This window comes from Eriocheir sinensis, chromosome 17, assembly GCF_024679095.1.
Source record: "Eriocheir sinensis breed Jianghai 21 chromosome 17, ASM2467909v1, whole genome shotgun sequence".
NCBI classification, from domain to species: Eukaryota; Metazoa; Arthropoda; class Malacostraca; order Decapoda; family Varunidae; genus Eriocheir; species Eriocheir sinensis.
The window spans coordinates 19,564,096-19,586,692 of record NC_066525.1 but is presented as its reverse complement, the minus strand read 5'-3'; the positions used below and the strand labels follow the sequence as shown (position 1 = coordinate 19,586,692).

The following is a 22,597-nucleotide window of genomic DNA, read 5'->3' as shown; positions in this document are numbered from 1 at the left end:
ATTCACCAGAGTGCACAACCCCATCCATCACACTTACACTCTCCATAATTCAGACTTAGGGCCGCTCTCACAGTCACGTTTGTTTGTGTTGATCGTCACCAATGAGCGTCGATCGCCGCTACCAACAAGAAATCCGCTTTCACAGTCGCCTTTAGCGGCGCTGTTTGTTTGCATCAGTACCAAAGATTGGAACCTCTGGTAACGGAGCTCTGGTAGCCGAGGGGGCTCCCCAATGGAGCTTACCAATGACATTAATTAGTAAATAATACAAATTCTTGCTCTCAAGTGGTTTTATTATTTCTTTATATAGATGTGAAAAAATATTAAACAATACAGCAACACGGTGCACGGCTTCAATGGTAATATAAGAACAAATTTAGAAGACTTTGAATGACATGAACTCAGTTCACCTGCTGACCAGTAAACGTCCTGCTGAGAATCTCAATTTGATTGATTGATGGTTTATTGTTGCAAAAGTACACAACAAAGAAGGCAGGACTTTAATACTTGTTACCATTATTCACCTGTTATGTCCAAAGGGCCGCGGACACAGGAGACTCGACGGTCGGTCTGGGTAGGGCTTCCAGAGCAAAAGATCAAAAAGCAATGGCCACCAGTAAGGAAAAGAAAAGTGGTAGTGACGGAGGGGGAAGAGTGAAGGAGTGCAGAAGGTGTGAATACACTGGAAAAGTTAATGAAGACGATATTTGTGGTAGTTGCAGTGATGAAGTGAAGGCCAAGCATGAGGTCTGTACCGCCTGTGATCACTGGGTGGAATCAGATGGAGTGGAGTGCACAAGATGTGGGTTTTGGAGGCACAGGGTATGTGAGGAGCTAACTGTGGCAGGTATGAAAGCTATCAAGAATATGAGCGTGTGGTTTTGTAAGCCCTGCAGCAGGGAGTGGAAATCGGATCGGGAGGAGAATGCGAAAATGAGAGAGGAGCTAAAGGACGTGAAAAAGAAGAATGCAGAGGTAAACAACAAAATGCAAGCTATAGAGAAAAAGTGGAGTGGGAGTAAGGAAGTTGGGGAATTGGTCAATGCAGGACTCACAGATAATGTTGAGAAGACTAACCGAGGAGAGGGAGACAACAACCAAAGGAATGAGCAAGGGTTGGGTAATGTTAAGGAGGAGCTGAGGCAGTTGAGAAAGGCTAATGATGATCTTAAGAGAATGATTGAAAATCTGGAGCAAAAATGGAATGCCAGAGAGGAGGAAATGGTACGTAAAGTCACTGAAAAAGTAGTGGAAAACCTGGAAGAAATGCAGGAGAAGGAAAAGAGGAAGAAAAATATTATGTTTAACGTACCTGAAAGAGAAAAAGAATCAGGCAAGGAAGAGGCAGAAGATAAAAAAATTGTGCGAGAAAATCTTCTGCCATGTGTTGAAAGTGCAGGACGTCAAGATTGAAAAGATGTTTCGTATTGGTCGTGCGAGCAGTGATAGAGCTAGGCCTATAGTTGTACAGCTCAGCGAGGAGGGGGTTAAGTGGGCGTTGGTGGCAAAGGGTAAAGAGCTGCGACATAGTGAGGACACTATGATTAAGGAGATATTTATTGTCCCAGACCTTACCAAGAAAGAGGGAGAGGAGAATAACCATCTGCGGGAAGAGCTCAAGAGAAGAAGAGAAGGTGGGCAGTGGATCATCAAGAAGGGCAAGGTGGTAAGAGTTCAGAGGAGGGAGTGACGGGAAGGGAAACATAATGATGTAAGTAGTACTAAGCATAATGTATATAAGTATAATAATGGACTTGATCACAATGTGAATGTTAAACTTGGTAATAGAAAAGAAGACAGCTTCATCATTAAGGCTATTAACATTCAAGGCCTTACAAAGGTTAAAGTGAAGGAAATTGAAGACCTTCTTGATGAGCATAGCATTATCTGCCTAAGTGAAACTCAGAAGAAAATAAGAGATGTAAGCTTCAGTAGTAGTGTCATCATAACAGAACAGATGAGAGAGATGAAAGACAAAAAAGGTGGAGGGTTGATGATTCTGCGTATATACAATAAGGATATACACTTTGATAAAATAGCAACCAAATGTAAAGATATATTAGTAGCTAAAGGGAGTATAAGGGGATGGGAAGTTCTAATTACAGTAGTTTATTTTAGTGTTACGGATGGAGAGAAAAACAAACTCGTAAGAGCAGAAACAGAAAAGTTTCTGGAGGGTAGCACAGATGACCCAGTATTGATCATTGGAGATTTTAATGGCCATGTAGGATACAAAGGTGATCAGAGCCTAGATGCTAATGGCAAAATGATTTTAGATTGGCTACAAAAGTATAAGCTCACAATGCTCAATGACGTCAAATGTGAGAGGCTATACACATGGTCACGAGATACACAGAAAAGTGTCATAGACTACGCCTTAGTGACAGATGAATTTTACAAAAAATATAGCAGGATGAGAATTGATGAGGAACAGGAAAAGTTTGATTTGACCGACCATAATCTTATGGAAATTCACCTAAGTGTGGGGCGGGAAAGGAAAAAGTATAACAGGAAATCATGGATAACAAGAGAGTATTATAAAACAGACAAAGCTTCACTAAAGATATATGGAGAAAACTTAAAGCCAGTGTTTTAGATGACAGAGTTAAGAACATGAGGGACCTAGAACAGAGGATAATCAAGACAGCCAATGGATATCTCAAGGGCCATTACAGGCGGAAGAATATAGGGGTTAAAGAAGGCGAAGAAGAACCGGCATGGTTTACCAGAGAGATCCAGGAGGAGACAAAGGTGAGGAGAATGTACAATAGGAGGAGGAGGAATGCAAAGGTTGAAGAGGAAGCAGACAAGTGGAAACAAAAGTATATGGACCAAAAAGAAAAAGTACAATTATTAGTTAAAAAGGAGATGAGAATAAGTGATGAAAAGAAAGCAAAAGAAATAAAAGAGGACAAAAGTAATAGCAAGAACACCTGGAAGTATATAAGGATGTTATGGGGAGACAAAGAAAAGGAGACAGAAAAGTTGATAGATAATGTGTATAGCAGGGACAACAGAAAACTGGAAAGAGAAGAAGTAAGATTACAGGTTGAGACATACTGGAGAGATATATACGGGAAGCACCAAAACAACATCAACAAGGTGTGGAATGACAGGACTAAGGAGGAGTATGTAAAAAAGAGGGAGAATACTAAACTTGAGATGGTGAGGGGGAGACAATTTCAGGTCAAAAGTGGAGAGGAAGAAGGGAGAGATCTAGTGAATATGCCTATCCATATAGAAGCCTGTGGTACTGAAATAAGAGAACATATTGATATGGCTCTAGAAATAGGGGAGGGAGTGACATACCTAGAAGATGAAATTATAACTGAAGAAAGAGTTAAAAGGTGCTTAATTAAACTAAAGAATAAAAAAGCTGCAGGCCCTGATGGAGTAAAACCGGAGTTTTATAAAGTACTCTTAGAAGACAGGACATTGTTGGAAATGCTAATAGAAACATTCAAACACGCACTACAGACAGGGGAAATACCAGAGGAATGCAAGGAGAGTGAAGCAGTCATGATCCCCAAAGTAAGGAAACCAAAAGTAAATGAATATCGACCAATAGCTCTGACAAACATGGGATACAAGCTACTAATGGCTGTAATAAGGGTGGGTATTGAAGAACAAGTTAATAAAAATCACTGGGAAAAAGAAAATCAAGCAGGATTTACGTCTGGTGCGAGAATGGAGAACACTATTCTTATTTTGAGACATTGTGTAGAAAAGTCATTTATAAATAAAAAGCCACTAATAGTAATATCAATTGACTTTGCGAAAGCATTTGATAAGGGTAAAAAGGGACTCAATGGTTAAAATGCTAATGGAATATAACATAAATGAGAAAGCTATTGACATAATCACAAAATTGTATGATGGGGACCTAACTAAGGTCAGGCTGGATGAAAAAGAAAAGCTAACGATAGAAGTCAGCAGCAGGATAAGACAAGGATACACGGGTTCGACAACATTATTCAAATTAGTTACATATAAAATTATGCATCAGTTGGAGAAGCTGAACAAAGGGTACAGAGATGAGAACTTTAACATAACATCACTCTTCTTTGCGGACGATGGAATGTTACTTGCAAGTAGTGCAGTAGATGCAAAAGAGGTGGTAGAACATGTATTGGCATCAAGGAGGGAATGTGGCCTAGAAATTAATAAGGATAAAAGCAATATTATTATATTTAGTATGAAAGAAAAACCTAATGAAATAGAAGGTTAGCAACAAATTGAAATACCTAGGAATAACTGTTAATGACAGCAGAAACTTATTCAAAGAGCAAAAACAAATAATGCAGTAAAAAGCAGTAAAAATGGCCAACCTAACATACTCTGTAATTGCTATAAGTTGTGCAAGATTAACAATAGGAAAGGTGTATTGGAACAGTATAGCCCTACCAGGAATCTTATATGGTGCAAATGTGATTGATTTTAGCAAAGAAGAAATACAAAAACTGCAATGAATAGAAAACAGTGTGGGAAGGAAAATAATGGGAGCACCTAGCTACACACAAGAAGCGGCGTTAAGGGGAGAAATAGGAATCTCCAGCAAGAAGGGAAGGATAATGGAGGAGCAGCTGAAATACTTGCAGCACATATTGAGAGGGGTAAGTAACAACCTCCTAGAGAGGGTGGTTGAGGAAATGAGATTGGAAAAGAGGAAGAATAAATGGTTTGTTGGAGGACAGAAAATTAGTGGGGATCAGGGGAATGGCAGTAAGTAATGCTAAAGTTGGTGAAAAAGTGAAAAAGTGGGACACAGACAAGTGGAAAAGCACCCTGCAAGAAAAGGAAAGTTTAAAGCTGTATAGAGAATGGAGAAAAGAAATTGGAGGGCAAGAGGAAATATATGACAACAGTGAAGAGGCGATCATTATGTTTAAATGCCGTACAAATAATATGAACCTTGGGGATAGAAAAAGATTTAAGAATGAGCCAACAACCTGTGTAATGTGTGGAGATGTTAGAGAGGACTTGAACCACTCTCTGCTGCAGTGTGATGCTTATAGGGAAGAACAGGAGAAAAATTTAATGTTGCAATGACCCTATGACGAAGACGAGGAAAATATAATAGGAAGACTCCGTTTTGATGAACAAGGGACTGAACAAAGTAAAAGAACGATCTTTAAATTCTGGGAAATATGAGAAAAAGATAAAATCAATACAGTGAAGCTAAATCAGAAATAAGACCCAGACCCAGACCCAGACCACAAGACCACAATATCAAGACAACATCAGGAAGTGCCGATCCAAAGGCAAGACTTCCGCTATCTACCTGAACCTTCTTTGTCAAACTCATATTATTCTAGTCAGCCTAATAAGTAAGCATAGGGCATATGATAATGAAATCAGCCCTATTAAGTAAAGAATAAATGTGAAGTCTGATAAATAAGTGTGAATAATGAATAAATGTAATTGATATAGGTGAAGAGTCTGTCTTTCTGACATCTGCTAACATAAGAGAACTTTAATTAACCTGGTAGCAGCGATAGCCCAAATTTGTGGCTTTACTGTGTAGCAACGACGGCCCAAATTTGTGGCTTTACCGTGTAGCAGCGACAGGCCAAATTTGTGCCATGATATAAAGCCCCCAAAATAGATGATACATAATCTGATCACAAATGGTTTGATATATATTATGAAATGGTTTGTGTGAGGGGTGATTTTTTCTCATTTTTCTCGCTTGGAGGGACCATTAAGAAACATGATCCCGCTGCTACCAGGTTAATACTTCTCACCAATATTTCACCTTTTCCGCCTAGGAAATATTAGGCTATCAGCAGATTTGAGGGGTGTATCAGCGAGACACTCCACATTTTTTCATCATATTTATTCTTCACAGTTACTCTTTATATTTATTCTTCACGTTTACTTTTTGTACGTTTATTTTTCATATTACTCCTTCATAATCCTCCGCTCAGCTGATGTAATGCTGACATTTCCCACCACTCCGGCATACCAACACTGCCGAATCACACGCCTTCGTCTTGTCATGATAATCACCACGCTGGTAGTCACCGATACCACGAAAACAGCGACTGTGAAAGCGGATCGAGGCGATGGTAACGGCTGTTACCAGGATGGTAGGGCCTTTGGTTAGGGTGCATACCAGACGACTGTGAAAGTGGCCCTTAGAATTGTTCACACACACAAGTATCTTGGTATCCATCTCTCAACTAACTTGAAATTCAACACTCACATAGACCACATCAGTGCCACAGCCAACAGAACACTGGGGTTCCTGAGGAGGAATTTACATATCCGCACACCTGACATTAAGGGACACGTAGTCTTAGAAAGCATATGAAGTTGCATATTTTTGGCTGTAAATTTTACACACTAAAGTAGACTATAATCTAGCATCTCTGGCAAAGTTTGAGTCTGATCGATGAAAAACTTTTTTTGGGGGGGGGGGGGAATTTTTGACCGAATTTGAGTTCTAAATAACTTTTTTATATATGGGTTTTCAGCTTTTTTGTTCATTGGACAATGTAAAGTAACCTCAGTGCTAACATTTGACCAATATGTGTTGGCAATGTTTTGTTTCCATATATATAATATTTTTTTATTACGTAACCAAACACATTTTGCTTTCAGTGTAAAATATATGAAAAATATTCTATGGCGCTTAGAAGAGTTTTGTCTGTATGGAAATATAGTCTTACCATTACCGCATTGAATGAACTTATCCAATTGGAAATGTCTTTTATAGGCTATCAGAATTTTAACCAAAAATGCCAATAACTTACATTTCGAGAAATCATCGTTTTTACATTTCGTTACCACAATATGTTTGATATGCTATTTCTGCAATGTATTTTTTATTCTACAGATATTTCTGAGTTATGGTACCTGGTCCCCTCCTTTTCAAAGGATATTATACACTCGATGATGTGGGTATCATGGGGCACCACCCCACTCATTGTAGATAGGTTTTTACTCAGAAGCCTCCAGGCTTATAATGTTTTTTTCTGCTGCCTTGCTGGCTTGTTTTCTTGTCTTTTTCTTCTTCCTCTTCTCGTTCTTGGTTCTGCTTGTCCTCTTTTCCTTCCGCTCAAGCGAATCTATGAAGTTGGAGGACCTCTTGAACCCAAGCAAGGTCAGGAGGTTGGCTTCACTGTGCCCAAAGTTATGCTCCAGGATGGTGACCTGGGACACAAAGACAGTCCTTTGTAGGCCACAGAATTTGTCTTTTGAAGCCTTCCTCCAGACCTTCCTGTGTAGGCTCTCATTTCTGTTCTGTGTCCTCCCCTTCAGGCACTTCTCCAGCAGCTCTAGTCTTGTGAGGTCACGGTACACCGTCCTGATGAGGCTGAGGTTGTTGTATGATGTGTGGGACAAGTAAATCCTCTTGTCAGTGTGTGGTCCTGGTCTCTCCCGTTTCGCCAGGCTTCTCTGCACCCAGCACCATAAGGATTGACTCTTGGGGCACAGCCGATGTTATTCATTTTTGGTGGCAGTGTGGTGATAATAGCTGGCCATTATCGCTGACCTCATGCTACCAACAGTCTCATGCTTGTCTCTGACAGCCTTTGTGTAGTATGAGGAGAGCTTGTCAATAACTTTGTCAGTCAGCTGCTTTGCAGCTACATATATCAAAAAACTGCCTAAAAATCAAATAAATAACGTAATAAACACATAACACCTTTGTTCTAGAGCGCGGTCGCGCGCCACTCCAGGCCTGAGATAGTGTCAAATAATGACTAATTTCCATTGGAAATAGGCATTGTACCGCTAAGATATTTTAAAACAGTTATCCATGAACATAGACCAAAATAGAAATGCGAAAAACAGAAAATAGAATTTTAGGGGGATATTTCTTAATCTTGGCTCAAACGCGCCCCTTAAACACATAGCTTATGACACACTTGTGAGACCAACACTAGAATACTGTTCCACGGTGTGAGATCCTTACACACACAGAAACATTGAAAGGTTACCGGTACAACAAATCAATACCACGGCGGCTAGGTTCATTACAAACAATTACACTCGAACGCCTGGAATCAAAACACGGATCAAAGTTGGAAAGTTTCATTTAGTCAGTGCAACATCTGTGGTCATATGCCGGAGAGAGACAGAAGGGGAAGGAATTATAGGAGAAGGGAACAGATCCCAGGAGACGGGACACAACCCCTGATTAATACCTGGTACCCATTCACTGCTGGGTGGACAGGGGCATAGGGTATCGAAAAGCCGCCCAAATTTTTCCACTCCGCCTGGGAATCGAACCCAAGCTCTCTCAGTTGCGAGCCGGGTGTGATAACCACTGCACCACGAAGCCCCCGACACAGATCAAACAACAGATAAACATGAAACGGTTGAAACCTCTTCACATACGCAGACAAGCACACAGACTTACACTTATGTACAAGATCCCAAACACTCGCATTGATATTGAACCACATACATACTTACTCAACGCAAACAGTCAACGCTCGTAACACACATCCATAAATACCAAACATCACACTAACACTTACCAGACTAACACTAGTATATTCAAATATGAATTCTTTCCCCACAGCATCCAAGAGTTGAATCATCTCCCATCTCATGTAGTTAATAGGGTAAATGTCCAGAGAGTTGCCCATCTCACTGCGGTACTTCTCACCCTAACCATGGGTTAGATCTCATAATTCTATGCATTTTGAACCCCATATATATGCCTCGCAAATTGATAGAATCGCTGCTAGCTATTTTTGAAAAGTTAGTGAGTTTTTTGCGGCTACCTCGGGCGTCACGGGGGGGACTGGGATACTTTGTTCCCCCGCCTCCAAAATACGATATTACGCCTCCATATTGTACTTAAGGGACGGAATACATGTCCCTTAACCATAATATGAGGCGGAAAAACTTAAAAGTAGACAAAAAGTGGTACAGGTAGTGAAAAAGCATATTAAACATACGCGCGAGATGTGTTTTGATGGTGGCCATATTGGGAAGTGAGCAGTATTGCCAACGATCCGGTTAGCGATGGTACGTTAGGTTAGCGATGGTACGCTTAGTTAGCCATTAGCCCACGCATGTGAGACCAGGTCCACCACGCGTGGTTATTTTTTTTTTAGAACACGCACCTTTACCTAATACTATATCCGGCCCAAACCTTCACAAAAGCCTTTGGGTAAAGGAAAATAACCACGCGTGGTGGACCTGTCTCACATGCGTGGGCGAATCGCTAACTAAGCGTACCATCGCTAACCTAGCGTACCACCGCTAACTGGATCGTTGGCAACGCTGCTCACATCGCAATGGCGTCGCCATGTAAACACATCGCGCGTATGTATAATGTGCCTTATCACTACCTTTACCACTTTTTCATAACTTTTAAGTTTTTCCGCCTTCATATTATGATTAAGGAACATGTATTTCGTCCCTTAAGTACATTATGGAGGCACAATATCGTATTTTGGAGGCGCGGAGTGATTTTCAATAATTACCAAAACACTAACTTTTCAAAAATCGCTAGCAGCGATTCTTTCAATTTGCGAGGCATATATATGGGGTTCAAAATGCATAGAATTATGAGATCTAACCCATGGTTAGGGTGAGAAGTACCGTAGTGAGATGGGCAACTCTCTGGACATTTACCGTTAATAGTCCCACTCTTGACACATTTAAGAATAGGATCATCAATCATTATCTCCCTAATCCTGGCCCTTCACCATGTCTCAATATCTTTACTCACCCTAACCCTTATCCTAATCCTGTCCTGGCCCCTTGAATCCTCCGCACAACCCCAGCATATCATGCCACTCGAGTGGCCCTCTGCAGGTGCCCTAGAAATGAAATGAATTAATTAAATGAACACTGACGCATACAAGCACTCATACTTTCCACGCACCACACTCAACAGATTTTAGACTGCGGTACAATAGACTCATTCAGAAAACAAATACACTTGTCACCACAACACACCAACACTAACAATTACACATGATTCACTTCCCTCCCCTGCACACCCGACTCCCAAGTCCCCCCAACAAAAATATGCGTGTTATGCACTTGTGCGGGTACCCTACGCATCCAGATCCAGACCTACCACCCGTGCCGCAGGCTGAGGACCCAGCAGGTGAGGCCGTCAGCACAGGGAGGCGCCGCCGCCGCCCCTTCTCGCGCGTTGGAGCCAAATTTCTGCTTGATCTTGACCTTGAGGTCACAGGTGACTCGGGATTTCTCCCCTGTCAGACCTTTATAACGGCAGCTCCTGTGAGAAGATAACAAACATGCAGAACAGACAGTATCGTATATAAATGGGACAAAATACTATTCCCTATATCTTACACGTCACATTTCTCCCAAGAACTTTTTCAGTGCCTCAATCACTCGTCCATTCGTCTCTCCACTCGGCACCATGCAGCAGCAGCACCATCCACTCCTCTCCATAGGTGGCGTCACAGACTTGCCGGTAGATACTATGCTGTTATGCCGGACGTACACTTGGGTTCCGTGTCGCCGTCACAAGACTCCGTGGGAGGGAGATATGTAAACACCTTGCACAGCTTCTGAAGTTTAATATTCTTCCTTAGTAGTACAATTCACTCCTGACTCTTCACTGGCCACTAGCTTACTAAGACTGGGACTGACCCCTCTCGCCCTCTTCTCCTATATATACATACAGAACAGTACAGTCTAGAATGTTACAGTATATATTAGATCATACAAGAACATGTAGCAAAAATATGTGCGAGTTGGCAACACTTCCCGCCTGGCGCCTGGCCGCGGGCCCCGCGGGGGACGGGCGGGGCCTTGCTCCCCGCCCCCCTGCTCGCTCCTCCCAGAGTTTTCCAGAGGCCCATAGACCCCGGGGGAAGCTTACAGCACAACACTATTCCCCCCTCTTAATTGTGATCGTCCGATCACACACTTAACTATATACAAACATAAGAAAATTAATCAAAAACATAATAATCGTCGTATCGCCGTGGACGCCTGCGTTGTCTCTGTCTTCTGTTCGCTGCCTCCTGTGCGTTTGTCTCCTGGTGCGCCTCGTCGTCGTCCGCTTCTTGGGATGTCCCTGGAACATTTGCCAAAGCCGGGAGGTTATCTCCCTCGACTGAAAGGTCCAGAAGACCTATATGTCGTCGTCGACCTCCTCTCGGTCCTGGACGTCCCTTGCGTTTTCGTCGGCTGCTGGTTGTCTGTAGTTGTTCCAGGTGTAGTTCCCCGGACCGTACCTCCATAGCCGGTTGACGTGGACAACTTTCGGCTTGGTCCTTTCCGTTCTCCGGATTCAGTAAGTCGATCACGTCGGAGAGGCGTTCTAGCACAGTATAAGGGCCTTCCAAGGGGCTCTGTAACTTCGGAGACTGTCCTTTCTTCCTCTGCGGGTTGTAAAGCCAGACTTGGTCTCCTTCCTTGAAGTCAACGTGGCTTGCCCTCATATTGTAACCGCGCGTCATGGCCTCCCCGAAGATCGAACTTCAAGGCACCACGGACTTGATGGTGCACCTCTTCCAGCCGTTCCTCTAGCTGACGAGCAAAGCTGGAGGCGTCCCTTGGAAGTCTTTCCCCAGGAGGCCTTCCTGTTAGTAGGTCCACCGGCAATCGCAGGTCACGTCCAAACATCAGCTTTGCCGGTGAATACCCCGTAGTCTCGTGGGCGGCAGACCTGTAGGCCATGAGGAGCGCAGGCAGCTTAATTCTGATCCCATGAAGACTGATCATTGTTGCACTGCTTGGCCAACTCCTCGCCCAACGTCCAATTAAACCTCTCCACCATTCCATCTGACTGGGTGCAGAGGGGTGGTCCGGGTCTTCTTGATACCCAGAAGCTTGCAGCACTCAGCAAGGACTGTTGACTCAAAATTCCTTCCCTGGTCGGAATGGAGCTCGTTAGGCACACCGAAGCGACAGAAGAACTCCTCCACCATTACCTTAGCGATGGTAGTGGCTTCCTGGTCAGGGATGGCGTAGGCTTCCGGCCACTTGGTGAAGTAATCCATTGTGACGCAGATGTACCTATTTCCGTTCGTCGTCAGAGGCAATGGTCCTGCTATATCCACTGCCACCCGTTCCATGGGGCTCCAACCCGGTATAGTTGCAATGGGGCACGGTGAGGCTTCTTGGGGCCCTTCTTTGCACAGCACACCTCACACGCGTGACACCATTCTTCCACGTCCTTCCTCATGCCAATCCAGTAGAACCTTTGGCGCAGGCGACTCAGTGTCTTTTTTACCCTTAGGTGTCCGCTGATGATGCTCTCGTGCATTTCTTTCAAGACGCCTTCCCGGGACTTCATAGGTAGCACCGTGGACCAGTAGTGGTCAAGACCATCATGAGAGACCCAGCGTCGCTGCAACACCCCGTTGTCCATCCGAAGAGTATCCCACTGAGTCCAGTAATTCTTGGGGGGAGGGCTTTCTCTCGAGATTACTTCCCACCCAGGTCGCGTTGACGACTGACTCAGCCACTCCATAATTGGTCTCAGATCTCGGTCCTCCCGCTGCAGTTTTCCCAAGTCTTCCCATGGCACCTCCGCTGTCTTTTCCACTGTAGTGCGGCGGCACATATTCTGGACGCTTTCCCTCTGGAGGCAATGTTGATACTCAGGTAGGCAGGGGCGCCGGCTCAAGCTGTCCGCGTTATCATGTATTAGCCCAGATCGGTGCACAATAGTGTAGTGATGCTGCTTTAGTTTACCTATCCAGCGAGCAAGCTGGCCCTCAGGGTTTTTCAGTGACTTCAGCCACCGCAATGCAGCGTGATCCGTGCGGATGGTGAAAGTTGCACCGTACAGGTAAACATGGAAAAAGTCAAGGCTCTTGCCTACTGCCAGGAGTTCTTTCCGGGTCACGCAATAGTTTTTCTTGGCTGGGGTGAGCTTCTTGCTGAAGTAGGCCACAACCCGTTCCATGTCGGCACATGCCTGGGACAGCACTCCACCAATCCCCTCATCACTGGCATCACAATCCAGTATAAAAGGCTTAGAGGGGTCTGGGTAGGTGAGTACGGGCGAGCTGATGAGGGCCTCCTTGAGCTTCTCAAAGGCAACCTGAGTTTCCGCTGTCCACTCAAACTTGCGCCCCTTCTTCGTCAGGGAGTGCAGTGGTGCAGCAATCGTAGCGAAGCCTTTCACAAACCAGGGGTAGTATGAGCACAACCCGAGGAAGCTCCGCAGTTCCTTCACGTTGGTGGGTGTCGGCCAGTCCCTTACCGCAGCCACCTTCTCAGGATCAGTGCGTACTCCAGCCTCGCTCACGATGTGTCTCAAGTATTGGACCTCCTTTTGGAAGAGGCAGCATTTCTTCGGGCTGAGTATAAGGTGTGCATCTCTAAGCCGGGCGAAAACCTCTAATAGCCTTTCCATCTCCTGCTCGAAGGTCTGGCCAAAGACAATCACGTCATCGAGGTAGATGAGTGCCGTCTACCAGTGAAGTCCCTCCAGCACCCTCTCCATCAGCCGCTCGAACGTGGCCGGCGCGTTGCACAGGCCAAAGGGCATGACCTTAAACTGCCACAGGCCTTGACCGTAGGAGAAGGCTGTTTTCTCTTTGTCCTGCTCCGAAATTTTGACTTGGTGATACCCATGCAGACTTCATATCTAGTGTTGAAAACCACTTGGAGCCCACCAAAGCGTCGAGCGTGTCGTCGATCCGTGGGAGTGGGTATGAATCCTTGATGGTGAGATCGTTGAGGGCTCGGTAGTCCACGCAGCACCTGAGGGAACCGTCCTTTTTCCTGACGAGCACTACAGCAGACGCCCACGGGCTGCTGGACCACTCGATTAACCCCTGTTGCGAGAGATCATCCATCACCTCATCCATCTCCTTGCGACGGGCTGGTGCCATCCTTCGAGGAGCTTACTTCACTGGGCGGTGGCTACCTGTGTCGATGTGGTGCTCTACCAGGTCCGTACACCCCAAGTCCAGGTCTACTGTGGAAAACACATCTGCATTCCTCACGAGAAGCTCCCTGAGCTGTTCCACTTGGGGCTCTAGACACTTGGAGCTCCTGTCAAACAGGTCGCGCAGGTAGTCGGGCAGCTTCTCCTGGGGCTTCGTCAGGGTTCTCCTGCAAACACAGGTTCTCGGTTTCTGGTCGATCTCTTGGCACAACCCCACCATGGTCCCTTGTTTTCTTTTCTTTGGGCTGAAGGAGACATTGGCCACGACGACAGGCACTTACGCTGCAGTAGGGTCTGCCAAAGTACTGCCTACAATCACCCCGATTTCTACTGGGCATCGACTTCCACTCTCTACCACACACAGACTAGCCGGGGGGACACCCGTAATTTGACAGGGTAACAGCATCTCTGACCTCGGAGGAATTATGGTGGTGCGCTTGACCGTCACTGGCAGGCCCTCCTTGTGCACAGTCGTCAGTGGCACCCTCCTTCCTCCTACAGTCAGCTGTTTAGCGCGGAAGTCCAGCTCGCACCTGTGGGAGACAAGATATAATCCATACCTAGGATGCAGGGGTCGTCCATTTCAGCCACGTAGACAGAGAGGAAGTCTTCCTTTCCTCCGAGCTCAAACTTCACGTCCACTGGGCCTCTGAGCTCTGCATAGTGTCCAGTAACTCCGCACAGTCGATGCGACGTCTTAGGAAGCCGACGATGACTCACCACGTCAGGCCGCACAAATGTGCGTTCCGAGCCTGTGTCGATGACCACAGGCCACAACACTCCGTCAACCTTGCCCTCCACTTGGCAGCTCGTCATGGTGGTTCTCCTGCACATTGATATCTTCGGGGCATGTACAGAACAGACTGGTCGTTGCCCCCGTGAACCAATCTTCCTTAGTTTCCCGAGTGGTGGTCCCTCGCCGGGGACACATTTTTCCGACACTCACTCTTCCAGTGCCCCTTTTCTCCACAGGTCCAGCACTTGGGTCCTTCCCTGGGCCTCTTCCTAGCACCACCTTCATATTCCTTTTTCCTCTTATAGCATTCGTTCTCCTTGTGCCCAATCTTCTCGCAGTACCAGCACGTTCCTTGGAACCTGTCTGTGTCGCTGACAGCGCCCTTTCGTGCCCTAAAGCCAGAAGTCGAGTCGTCCCTGAAGCTTGACAAGTTAGAGCTAACAAAGGACTCAAACTCCATGGCACGTGCCAGAGCTTCCTGCATTGATGTTGGCTTAGCTTGCTTCACTTGTATCTTCAGCTGAGGACTGTCCAGGGCATCGATGAATTGATCACGCAGCAAAACCGTCAGCAGGTCAGGGGTGGCACCTGGGTATGCCTTGTGCGCCATGCTCTCAAGGTCCTGAGCGAGTTCCTGAAGAGACTCGCCGCGCCTCCTGTTGCGGGTTCTGAACTTAACCCTGAAGAGCTCTTTCTGGTGCTTGGTCCCATATCATTGCTCCAGCGCCTGTGCTAGCCCGCTGTAGCTGCCTTTTGTCGCATTGTCGAGCTGAGCAAGGACCTCCAGCGCCGCCCCTTTCAGGCTAGTGGCCAGCTGAACCGCGCACTCTTGGTCATCCCATCCATTCCGAGCTGCCAACAGCTCAAACTAAGCGCGGTAAGCCTCCCAGGAGATTTTGCCATCAAACTCCTGAGGCTTCTTTCTAACAGGCGACCCCAGCAGACTCATGGGACTGGCGGAACTTCTTGCGGGGATAAACTCAGGCGAAACAGGGCTCAAACTACCCCGGACTTGCGTAGGAGAAGCATCTTGGGTACAACTAGCCCCTGCAGGCACTGGCTGTCCGTTTCCAGCCAAGCAGTCGTCAAGGGCCTTCACTCTGTCACTTACTTCTAATATTTCTTTGTGTGTCGTCTCCCGTACCACCTCCATCTCTTGTTGAAGATTTGTGTGTTCTTTCTCCACTTCTATCAGGCGTTGTCCCAAGTTCGTGGTCACAGCAGTCATTTCTCTTCGCACTGACTCACTTCCATCTTGTACTGCTTTTAGCTGTTGCTGTAATCCTGTGAAGCGATCTTCTAGCTGTTCTTTGAGTTCCTGGAGTGTTCCTTCTTGTTGTTGCTGTGCTCTTTCTTGTTGCTCTTTGAGTTCTTGGAGTGTTTCTTCTTGTTGTTGCTGTGCTCTTTCTTGTTGTTCTTTGAGTGCTTGGAGTGTTTCTTCTTGTTGTTGCTGTGCTCTTTCTTGTTGTTGCTGTGCTCTTTTTTGTTGTTCTTTGAGTTCTTGGTGTGCTCTTTTTTATTGTTCTTTGAGTTCTTGGTGTGCTCTTTCTTGTTTCTCTCCCTGTAGTCTCAAAGGTTCCAAGAGTTCAGTCAACACGTCGTCCCTCTGGGCAGCTTGGGAACGAGTCTCCATGGCGAAAAAAACAAATGCCTAAACTCCTGACGCCAATGTTATGCCGGACGTATACTTGGGTTCCGTGTCGCCGTCACAAGACTCCGTGGGAGGGAGATATGTAAACACCTTACACAGCTTCTGTAATTTAATATTCTTCCTTAGTAGTACAATTCACTCTTGACTCTTTACTGGCCACTAGCTTACTAAGACTGGGACTGACCCCTCTCGCCCTCTTCTCCTATATATATACAGAACAGTACAGTCTAGAACGTTACAGTATATATTAGATCATACAAGAACATGTAGCAAAAATATGTGGGAGTTGGCAGCACTTCCCGCCTGGCGCCTGGCCGCGGGCCCCGCGGGGCGCGGGCGGAGCCTTGCTCCCCGCCCCCCTGCTCGCTCCTCCCAGAGTCTTCAAGAGGCCCATAGACCCCGGGGGAAGCTTCCAGCACAACAATACAAATAAAAAATAAGTAAATATAGTTATTATGGATGGACTCATAGTCTAATTCAACAATAACAGTATGTATTAGCAAACTTTTCTATAAAAGAATCGGCCATGTTGCACGTGACGTCATCAGAAGCGATCAGCTGATCACTGTCAGCTGTCCCGCAAAGGTCCGCCATTTTGGGAGGCACATATTTACAGCAAGAGAGCTCCTCATCTTTTTCCCGACTCAATCTTGAAAATGGTTCATAGTTGTTGTGCAGTTGGTTGCACTAACAGGGGAGGGAAGAGCAGTGTGTCGTTTTATCGGTTTCCAGCCAACCAGGAACAGCGGCCAAAATGGATAGCAGCTGTAAAGAGAGATGGATGGCAGCCGACTTCAGGCTGCTACCCGCCTTTGCAGTGCTCATTTTGCCAAAGGTAAATGTAACATATATTTCAATCGTATCTATTTTTTTTTTTTTTGTAAATTAGAGGAGCTTAAAGCTTATATTAGGGGAGCGTTAGTGGCCCATCAATACTGTGTTGCGTGTGTGTGTGTGTTAGTTGCCCTTCTATTACTGTGTTGGTGTGTGTTAGTGGCCCATCAATCACTGTGTTGGTGTGTGTGTTAGTGGCCCTAGCTTCTATTACTGTATTGGTGTGTGTGTTAGTGGCCCTTCTGTTACTGTGTTGGTGTGTGTGTTAGTGGCCCTTCTATTACTGTGTTGGTGTGTGTGTTAGTGGCCCTTCTATTACTGTGTTGGTGTGTGTGTTAGTGGCCCTTCTATTACTGTGTTGGTGTGTGTTAGTGGCCCTTCTATTACTGTGTTGGTGTGTGTGCTAGTGGCCCTTCTATCACTGTGTTGGTGTGTGTTAGTGGCCCTTCTATTACTGTGTTGGTGTGTGTTAGTGGCCCTTCTATTACTGTGTTGGTGTGTGTGTTAGTGGCCCTTCTATTACTGTGTTGGTGTGTGTTAGTGGCCTTCTATTAATGTGTTGGTGTGTGTTAGTGGCCCTTCTATTACTGTGTTGGTGTGTGTTAGTGGCCCTTCTATTACTGTGTTGGTGTGTGTGTTAGTGGCCCTTCTATCACTGTGTTGGTGTGTGTTATTGTCCCTGCTATTACTGTGTGTGTGTGTATGTTAGTGGCCCTTCTATCACTGTGTTGGTGTGTGTGTTAGTGGCCCTTCTATCACTGTGTTGGTGTGTGTGTTAGTGGCCCTTCTATCACTGTGTTGGTGTGTGTGTTAGTGGCCCTTCTATTACTGTGTTGGTGTGTGTGTTAGTGGCCCTTCTATTACTGTGTTGGTGTGTGTGTTAGTGGCCCTTCTATCACTGTGTTGGTGTGTGTTAGTGGCCCTTCTATTACTGTGTTGGTGTGTGTGTTAGTGGCCCTTCTATCACTGTGTTGGTGTGTGTATTAGTGGCGGCTAAGTGGCCCTTCTATTACTCTGTTGGTGTGTGTGTTAGTGGCCTTTCTATTACTGTGTTGGTGTGTGTTAGTGGCCCATCAATCACATGCATAGCTGGGCGTTATCGCGATAAGTTATCGCGATACTTTATCGCTGATAACAAAATCGGGTTATCGGCCATCCGCTACTTATTTATATAAATATCGGTATCTTCGTTAATTTTGTAACCAAACTAGCGATAATCGCTACTTTTTTCCGCCTCTCAGAAAAAAAAACGTTGTCTCCTTCTCCCTACTGCGCATGCGTGGCCCGGTGTTGTATGAAAAAAACTTCGGGGTATGAAATATGTTCGGTGAAGAGATTTCATACTTAGATCACAACATTAAAACATTAGGTCATTTTTTTTATTAGACTCAAAAAACATTGTATCAGAGTGAAAAATCATTTAACTTTGCCCCAAAAATTATTATTCTCTACCTGAAATTTGCGATCCCGTTGTAAAGAGCGCAAACAGAGACCAGCGGCTTGTGTTATCAATCACGTGGCGGCGTGGCGCGTGGCCTCTTAGCTGCGTCTCGAGTGACAGAACGAGTGCCAGTGTTCCGGTTCCCAGTGGTTCAGTGCTGCTTTACTGAAGTGACTGTTAAAGTGTTAATGGTGATAAGTAAGAATAGCTGAATAAGTAGTGATGGGCCAGTTCACGAGAGACCAGTGTTTGTAAACAAAAACTCCAGCTTTTGACGGTGGGGACGCCAAATAACACAACACCGGTTCAGGCGTTTCCAGCAATACCGTCCATAGGTACGTGTCAACGTGTGGTTTTCAGATTTTGTAAGTTTTCAAAAATATAGATAATGAAAATTTGAATTCATCTGTTTTTTATTTGAAATATCAAAATAGTATCGTTTTCGCCTATCGGACTTATCGCTAGCTAGTATCGGAATTGTGGATTTATATCGGGTATCGGTTATCGGTTATCGCCTATATTTGTGTCTCCAGTTAACGAATATCGGTTATCACCGATAAGGTTTTCCATTATCAGTTATCGGGTATCGGGAATAAGGTTTTCTGTTATCGTGCCCACCTATGATCACATGTGTGTTAGTGGCCCTTCTGTTACTGTGTTGGTGTGTGTTAGTGGCCCATCTATTACTGTGTTGGTGTGTGTGTGTTAGTGGCCCATCAATCACTGTGTTGGTATGTGTGTTAGTGGCCCTTCTGTTACTGTGTTGGTGTGTGTTTTAGTGTCCCTTCTATTACTGTGTTGGTGTGTGTGCTAGTGGCCCATCAATCACTGTGTTGGTGTGTGTGTTAGTGGCCCTTCTGTTACTGTGTTGGTGTGTGTGTTAGTGGCCCTTCTATTACTGTGATGGTGTGTGTTAGTGGCCCTTCTATTACTGTGATGGTGTGTGTTAGTGGCCCATCAATCACTAATAATAATAATAATAGGTTTATTAAAGTATGGCAGCCGTAAGGCTGAAAATATACAAAGTAGAAATACAATAAACAATAATACTAAATAGGCTACACTAGAGGGGGGGAGGGGAGGGTTGGAGGTGGTTTAGGAGAGCTAAAAATAGAGACAAAAGGGGAAGGGAGGGTGGTGTTAAGGGAGCACTGAGAGGGTGGCGGTGAGGTGTTAATCTGCGCCGCGACCCGTTGGGATTGACTATCACTGCTGGGCATTGTTTATAATCCTCACTATCGCAGGTACTGCGCTTAGTTTGTAACGATCAGTTCCCGGCGCTCTGAAGGGCGTGAGTATGTTGTGGTGTCTGGTGAAGCGGGCGGGGCGAGGCGCGTCGGGTGGCAGGAGATGGCGGTGGCGAGGATGGTGAAGCAGGGAGACGCTGAATTTTCTGAGGGCGTCCTGGTGTCTGTCAGAGAGCCTCGGGAGACTCAGGGTGGTCAGGGCATTGTCGTAGGCGTGGTAGTCAGGGCCTAAAATGACCCTGAATGCCCTCTTTTGAACCCTCTCAAGTTGCTGTTGTTGGGTGAGGGTAAGGGACGATGACCACGCCGGGGAGGCATACATGAGCTTTGGGAGTATGAAAGATGTGTAAATACTGCACAGCCCAGCAGCCGGTGCCTCCAGCGTCCTAAGTCTACGCAGCATGTACAGCTTGTAGGAGGCTGCTCTGCCGGTGTTGGAGACGTGGAGCTTCCAGTTGAGTTGGTTGTCTACGGTGATGCCGAGTAGTTTGGTGGATTGGACAACCTGGAGGTGGTGTGAGCCAATAGACAGCAGCGGAGGAGGCACATCTCTCTTGGACGTGCAAACGTGCATCACCATGGTCTTGGTGTGGTTAATAGTGGCATTATTGTCCACCGTCCATGCCTGAAGGTTGTCGAGCGACGCTTGAAGAGGTGCATAGTCTGGATCCCTGATGTTGACGGGGACGCCCAAGGTGCTGTCGTCAACATATTTCCAGCGATGCGGTGTGTCCATGAGGGCGTTGTTAATGAGCACCAAGAAGCAATTAAAGCGGACCCATTTTGGTGCCTTGCGGGACGCCACACGTCAGCTCAAGAGGAATGGAGACCGAGCCCTGGGAGCGAACTATTTGCTGGCGTGCGCTGAGGAAATCAGTCAGCCACGATACAATATTAGGGTGAAGCCCCAGCTGTGTTGGTGTGTTTGTTAGTGGCCCTTCTATCACTGTGTTGGTGTGTGTGTTAGTGGCCCTTCTGTTACTGTGTTGGTGTGTGTGTTAGTGGACCTTCTATTACTGTGATGGTGTGTGTTAGTGGCCCATCAATCACTGTGTTGGTGTGTGTGTTAGTGGCTCTTCTATTACTGTGTTGATGTGTGTGCTAGTGGCCCATCAATCACTGTGTTGATGTGTGTGTTAGTGGCCCATCAATCACTGTGTTGGTGTCTGTGTTAGTGTCCCTTCTATTACTGTGATGGTGTGTGTTAGTGACCCATCAATCACTGTGTTGGTGTGTGTGTGTTAGTGGCCCTTCTATCACTGTGTTGGTGTGTGTTAGTGGCCCATCAATCACTGTGTTGGTGTGTGTTAGTGGCCCTTCTGTTACTGTGTTGGTGTGTGTGTTAGTACCCCTTCTATCACTGTGTTGGTGTGTGTGTTAGTACCCCTTCTATCACTGTGTTGATGTGTTAGTGGCCCATCAATCACTGTTGGTGTGTGTGTTAGTGGCCCGTCTATTACTGTTACTGATAGGTGCTACACTGCCACTCGCGGTAGGTTATAGACAGGGGCTGCCAAGTATAGGCCATTGGGCTTTTTGCGAACCCCTATACTTTCTTATGTTCTCACTAAACACCGCCCGGTACCCGGGACCGTCCAGGGATGCCCGGGGTTAAATAATTCATATATTCATTGTTTTATCATCAAACATAACGAAGCCTAGCCTCACTGTCTCGATTTTTTGCATATTCACTTAGATTGTGATATGAAGACGGGAGGCACGGGCCAGCCATTATCAGGGAGCAGGGGCTCAGCTGATCGCTCGTGCCTCCCAAAATGGCTGACAGTTGTTTTCCTAAAACAAAAGCGAAGCGGTGTGACGTCAGTGCAACCCCTCTATAATTATGTTAGTAAAATATAATGGAGGCGGGCGGGAGGATGGAAACAAGGCAGGGCAAAATGGTGGGAAGACGGACATGCAGCGGCCACATGTTGCAGACTTATTAGACTGCTCGTCCCCTGTCTCCCTGTATTGTCTGAGGAAGCCGGCCTGGGGCCGTGGGTGTGCCCAGTTCATCCAAAACCGACGACTTCACACACCTCACTCCCACTCTGTTTAATTCCTGACCCCAACATTCATTTTAAGAAAAACTAAGACCACAGTCATCTTCCTGAGAAAATTTTGCATCATACTAGCATAAAATTGTAACAATAATGTAAAAATACACATACGAAAATCAGAGTTAAATGAAGTAGGAAGTACACATTTTTTTGCACTTATTTCCCTTCAACTCCTTAGTACTCAGCTGGTTTTCGTCGCATCACTTTTATAACCCCAAATCCTAAATCTGGATGCTATTCTGCTTCTGATGGTGTAGGGTACGTCCCGAGGTAAAAATATACATAGGATTAAAATCGCCTCCGAACATGAGTCGCGCCGTGATGGCGTTCATTCGCCTTGGCATTTGTTTGCTCAGACTCGCCGCTCTCGCACATAGACCGCTTTATGGGCCTGTCACACCCAAGGTCCAAAGAAGAGACAGGTCAACGCACGCGCAGGTCTTGGGGTAGAAGGGGGGGATTATTGACGTCACAGGGTTCGTAGGCTGGAGGTCTGAGGTGACGAGCTAAAGTTCACATCTCGCCAGCACCTCGCGCTCTCTCGTCCCTCCTTCCTTCCTCTCTCCTTTCCTTCCTTTCTTGAATATGCGGTACAGTTTTGGTCTCCTCACCATGCAAAGGATATTGCTAAATTAGAAGGTGTTCAGCGTCAAATTATCCCTTCCTTGCAACAAATCCTACGAAGAAAGGCTTTTGAGAAACGTCGCCTCTGATCGAATGTTTTAAAATACTTAATGGTTTCACGAATGTAGACAGATCAACATTGTTTATGATCG

At 45.9% G+C, this 22,597-nt stretch overlaps 1 protein-coding gene across 1 annotated transcript in view; it reads right to left on the bottom strand.

Moving 5' to 3' along the window:
- Positions 1–10,194, bottom strand: part of LOC127000063 (uncharacterized) — a 45,956-nt gene extending 35,762 nt beyond the window's left edge. Inside the window, exon 1 of the mRNA XM_050863480.1 lies at positions 10,049–10,194. The gene's annotated coding sequence lies outside the window, so the exon portion shown is untranslated. The remainder of the gene's footprint in view (positions 1–10,048) is intronic.
- Positions 10,195–22,597: the final 12,403 nt, after the last annotated feature.